The sequence below is a fragment of the Acipenser ruthenus genome, chromosome 14 (genome assembly GCF_902713425.1).
Source record: "Acipenser ruthenus chromosome 14, fAciRut3.2 maternal haplotype, whole genome shotgun sequence".
Classification (NCBI taxonomy): Eukaryota; Metazoa; Chordata; class Actinopteri; order Acipenseriformes; family Acipenseridae; genus Acipenser; species Acipenser ruthenus.
This window is the reverse complement of record NC_081202.1, coordinates 2,506,018-2,511,981: the sequence shown is the minus strand read 5'-3', so window position 1 is coordinate 2,511,981 and position 5,964 is coordinate 2,506,018.

The following is a 5,964-nucleotide window of genomic DNA, read 5'->3' as shown; positions in this document are numbered from 1 at the left end:
CTGCAAACAACTTTGTATTTAATCAGTACAAGGTAAATCTATTCACTTGCATGTACTTTCTGATGCTCCCAGAAAAAAAAAAAAACCCTTTCCAAATTGCTTCTCCATCATGGCCAACGGGGGGTAAAAACTACGGCAGATCATTTATTGCATTATTACAAATAATACTGTGTTATTTTGCAATAATGATTGCGTTATTATGAGATAGTTTTTACCAGTGACAAATGTCAAATTGCAGCAGAAGTGTCAAGGTACACTATTAGAGTTATTTTACAGTGTTGCTGAAAAAAAAACATTCAGAGTTTTCTATAACATATATTATAGTTTTTTAAAACTTCACAAATACATGATATTGCTACTTAATACTCCTTTTCATTCAGTCCATGTCATGATCCCATAGGTTAGGCCAGGGGTTTTCTCCCTGTTCAATATGCAGCCCCAAGTGTAGCAAACCTCCATTCAGGCTCCTCTCTAGTAAGACCGATGGGATGGAAATGACCATTTTAACTGATACAAGCTGAAGAAACGGCATTCGCACACTTCAGTCAGATAAAGGGTAAAGTGGTAGTGAGAACACGATTATTAAAACATGTCATTTCAAGCTACTTCCATATGTACTTCTTAATGTTCGAAGTGATTCGGTTATATTAATTACAGCATGCTGAAACAAGTGTGTAGTAAAGAGCTAACATTTGGTACCAGTGCACTTGTGGGGGGTGGATTGCTCACCTTATCTGAAATGTTGAAATTACACCCCTGGGATACATGAACATGAATGTCAGTGTGATATTTCAGTTTTACAAATATGAGTAGGCTTTCAGTGGTTTTATGTTAACCAGGCATAATAGCTATGAAATATATATATATATATATATATATATATATATATATATATATATATATATATATATATATATATATACAGACGTGCTCAAATTTGTTGGTACCCCTCCACAAAAAACGAAGAATGCACAATTTTCTCTGAAATAACTTGAAACTGATAAAAGTAATTGGCATCCACCATTGTTTATTCCATATTTAATAGAAATCAGACTTTGCTTTTGATTTTTTATTCAACATAATATTGTAAATAATAAAACAAATGAAAATGGCATGGACAAAAATGATGGGACCGCTAACCTAATATTTTGTTGCACAACCTTTAGAGGCAATCACTGCAATCAAATGTTTTCTGTAGCTCTCAATGAGACTTCTGCACTTGTTAACAGGTAGTTTGGCCCACTCTTCCTGAGCAAACTGCTCCAGCTGTCTCAGGTTTGATGGGTGCCTTCTCCAGACTGCAAGTTTCAGCTCTTTCCATAGATGTTCGATAGGATTCAGATCAGGACTCATAGAAGGCCACTTCAGAATAGTCCAATGTTTTGTTCTTATCCATTCTTGGGTGCTTTTAGCTGTGTGTTTTGGGTCATTATCCTGTTGGAGGACCCATGACCTGCGACTGAGACAGAGCTTTCTTACACTGGGCAGTACGTTTCGCTCCAGAATGCCTTGATAGTCTTGAGATTTCATTGTGCCCTGCACAGATTCAAGGCACCCTGTGCCAGGCGCAGCAAAGCAGCCCCAAAACATAACCGAGCCTCCTCCATGTTTCACTGTAGGTATGGTGTTCTTTTCTTTGAAAGCTTCATTTTTTCATCTGTGAACATAGAGCTGATGTGACTTGCCAAAAAGCTCCAGTTTTGACTCATCTGTCCAAAGGACATTCTCCCAGAAGGATTGTGGTTTGTCAATATGCATTTTAGCAAATTCCAGTCTGGCTTTTTTATGTTTTTCTTTCAAAAGTGGAGTCCTCCTGGGTCTTCTTCCATGGAGCCCACTTTCGCTCAAAAAGCGACGGATGGTGCGATCACAAACTGACGTACCTTCACCTTGGAGTTCAGCTTGTATCTCTTTGGCAGTTATCCTTGGTTCTTTTTCTACCATTCGCACTATCCTTCTGTTCAATCTGGGGTCGATTTTCCTCTTGCGGCCGCACCCAGGGAGGTTGGCTACAGTTCCATGGGACCTTAAATTTCTTAATAACATTTGCAACTGTTGTCACAGGAACATCAAGCTGCTTGGAGATGGTCTTGTAGCCTTTACCTTTACCATGCTTGTCTATTGTTTTCTTTCTGATCTCCTCAGACAACTCTCTCCTTTGCTTTCTCTGGTCCATGTTCATTGTGGTGCACACAATGATACCAAACAGCACAGTGACTACTTTTCTCCATTTAAATAGGCTGAATGACTGATCACAAGATTGGAGACATGTGTGATACTAATTAAAGAAACTAATTAGTTTGAAATATCACTATAATCCAATTATTTATTATCTTTTCTAAGGGGTACCAACAAATGTGTCCAGGCCATTTTAGAATATCTTTGTAGAATAAGCAATAATTCATCTCTTTTCACAGCTTCTTTGCTTCATTCTATGACATACCAAAGGCATGCAAGTATACATGATAAAATAGCTTTAAATTTCATCACTTTTCAGGAGGAATGAAGCATTATTTCAATGACCTGTAAGGGTACCAACAAATTTGAGCACGTCTGTATATAGTAACAAAACTTCACCCACTCAAGGTTCGTTGCCCCATTAAAAGCAGACCCAGGACACAGAAATGGAGGTTTCTTTAGCACTCTTGTGCTATTTGTTAATAATAACAAAAACCAAAATAAAACAAACACCTAGCTCTTTTCTGGAGCACTAAACTAAACACAAAACAGGAACCTAAACTATCTTGCAGGACGGCTAAGCCATTTACCTGCCAATTAAACAAAATATTCAAACAAAACAAAACCACACAGGTTTACACTACCTTTTCTTTACACACACACTTGTGCACACTAACATACAGGCTCTCCACACAGCAGCCCTGAACAGACTGGCTGCTTCGTTTAAATACCCTGCACCTGGCTCTAATTTACAATGATAGCCAGGTGCAGGGGATAATTACTAATCAAACAAATATAATTAAACAATTCAATTAAATCAGTGTGCATTTGCACATGGATTTCACACAGGGAGGATATTAACCCCCTCCCTGCTATCTTACTATATATATATATATATATATATATATATATATATATATATATATATATATATATATATATATATATATATATACACACACACACAGTGCCTATAGTAAGTATTCACCCCTCTTGGACATTTTCACAGTTTGTTGTGTTACAACTTGAAATCCTGATGCATTTAAATGGGATTATTTATCCTTTGATTTACACAACCTACTCAACACTTTGAAGAGGCAAGATAATTTTTATTGCGCAACAACAGTTAATGAAAAATAAAAAAAAAACGAGTCAATACTTGGTAGAACCACCTTTGGTAGCAATTACAGCTGTGAGTCTTTTGGGGTAAGCTCTGTCAAGTTGGATGGAGGTCGTTGGTGGACAGCAATCTTCAAGTCTTGCCACAGATTCACTCTAATTCACTTTCTTGTTTTTAAGCCACTCCAGTGTCTCTTTGGCTGTGTGCTTGGGGTCATTGTCCTGCTGAAAGGTGAATCTCCATCCCAGTCGTAGGTCTTTTGCAGACTGAAGCAGGTTTTCCTCAAGGATTTGCCTGTATTTAGCTCCATCCATTGTGCCCTCTACCCTGACAAGCTTCCCAGTCCCCGCCGATGAAAAGCATCCCCATAGCATGATGCTGCCACCACCATGCTTCACAATAGGGATGGTGTTACCTGGGTGATGTGCTGCATTGGGTTTATGCCAAATAAATGTTATTTAGGCCAAATAGTTCAATTTTGGTTTCATCGGACCACAGAATCTTTTGCCACATCTTTTCAGAGTCTCCCTTATGCCTTTTTGCAAATTCCAAGCAGGATTTTACATGGACTTTTTTCAGAAATGGCTTCCTTCTTGCCACTCTTCCATACAGGCCAGATTTGTATAGTATCTGAGCTATTGTTGAGACATGGACAGTTTCTTCCATCTCAGCCATGGAACGCTGTAGGTCTTTGAGTTGTCATTGGCCTCTTGCTGGCTTCTCTGACCAATGCCCTTCTTACCCGACTGCTCAGTTTGGGAGGACGGCCTGCTCTAAGCAGATTCTGGGTGGTGCCGTATACCTTCCACTTCTTAATGATCGACTTGACTGTGCTTCAAGGGATATTCAATGCCTTTGAAATCTTTTTATACCTCTCCCCTGATCTGTGCCTTTCCACAACTTTATCCCGGAGTTGTTTTGAAAGCTCCTTGGTCTTCATGGTAGTATTTTTGCTTTGAATGCACTACCCAACTGTGGGACCTTACAGAGACAGGTGTATTTAACTTTCATATACAATCTTCTAAGTGTATAGTTATACTGGGTTTTGTGTTTAGGTCTTTCATAACTGCAGCTGTGTTGCGATGGGAACTGAATCTAAAAACACCTCAGTGGTTCTGGGTCAGTGCGGCAGAGGAGATGACTGTGGAACGATGTTTACCTACTATTTGGTTGTTTCTGTAATTGGTGCTTACATTTCTGCTTGTGGTGCCACCCCAGAGACCATCATACTCCTTAGGTAAGGCATTGTTGAGGTGCTTGCAGGATGTATGATTCGAACACATTCAAGTAAGCGCTACCTTTTCATTTCATCTATATGTCAAGGCTGGGCAGATTCTAGGACTTCTTGATCTGAGTAATGCTAAAGACTGAGCCAATTCATTGAAGGAAGGGGAGCACCGGACAAATCCATACAAACCACTGAAGCACAACCCTAACACTCCCAGGCATGGCTCTTATCCAGCGAATCTGTAGTTGAAGTGCTACAGGATATGGGCTACATCAGGAACGGTAACCGCTTGTCTGATTAGAGCTACAATAACACATGTCTACGGTTTCATTTTTGCAGGGCCATCTTCCTTGGATTAGTTTATGGACTGTACAGCCTGTCATACTTGCTGTGGTTTGTCTTGTACACGCTGCTGAAGAGGCGCTTTCAAGAGAACCAAGCAGACCATGTGTCTGAAGATGAAGGCAAGGCAAACTTAAAGGAAAAGGAGGACACTGGCAGTCACAAGGACCGTCATCACATCATGCCAAAGGAGGAAGATCTGCTGGAAAGGGAGAGCGGTATTTAGCAGGAAACTTCATTGGTGCGACTCATTTCTACACCTATGTTTTCTGCACAAACGATATTAGCCAATGCAAGCTATTGGTGGGATCCTATTGAACCTGGGACTTTTTATTTTGTTTTATTTTTTATACTATTAATTTGAGAGTATTGAGACAGGAGTTGGAGGTTGCAATATGAATACACGCAGAATGTATCAGAAGCTGATGTCCAGTTTATATTAATGCAATATGACTTCAATGGTAAATTATGCCACTATTAATCATTTGTGATATGAATTTGAATTAACAAACTTACTTATAATAATAATAAAGTATTATCCTTTGTTTTAGAACTGTGGCAGACAATGGAGTTTCCGCCCGCTAGAACCAGATGATATAAAATGAGTACAATATTTAATGAGCTGGATTCAAGCGCTCTTTCTGTCCATTTAGGGGTGGCATGGCTCACAGTTGATCAATGCTATACAGTGTGTTTAAGGGTTAGTACAGTCACACAGGCTATGTTTAAAAAACAATAGGAGTAGCACGCTGTGATTGCAGCACTAATATTTCTGAAAAAGAAATCTGACATTGGTTTACAACAAACTTCCATGTGCCACACCAGCAACAGTGTGCATGTCTCGACCTTTTATAAAAAAACAAAAACAAACAAGTACAGTATGAAAAGATGATCCTGTTTTGAGATTATTCAGTCTTTTGTGAAAGTCTTTTGACGATCGTGGGGAAACACTGATGTAGCTTTGTGCCCTTTCCCTGTTTGGCAAACATTTTATTTTGATACTGAGTTTCATTGGCCCTTGGTTATTTCTTAACATGAGATTTTCAACAGGATTACAGAAGGTAAGGGGTATATTTCTGTCTCAGTAAGTAATTTG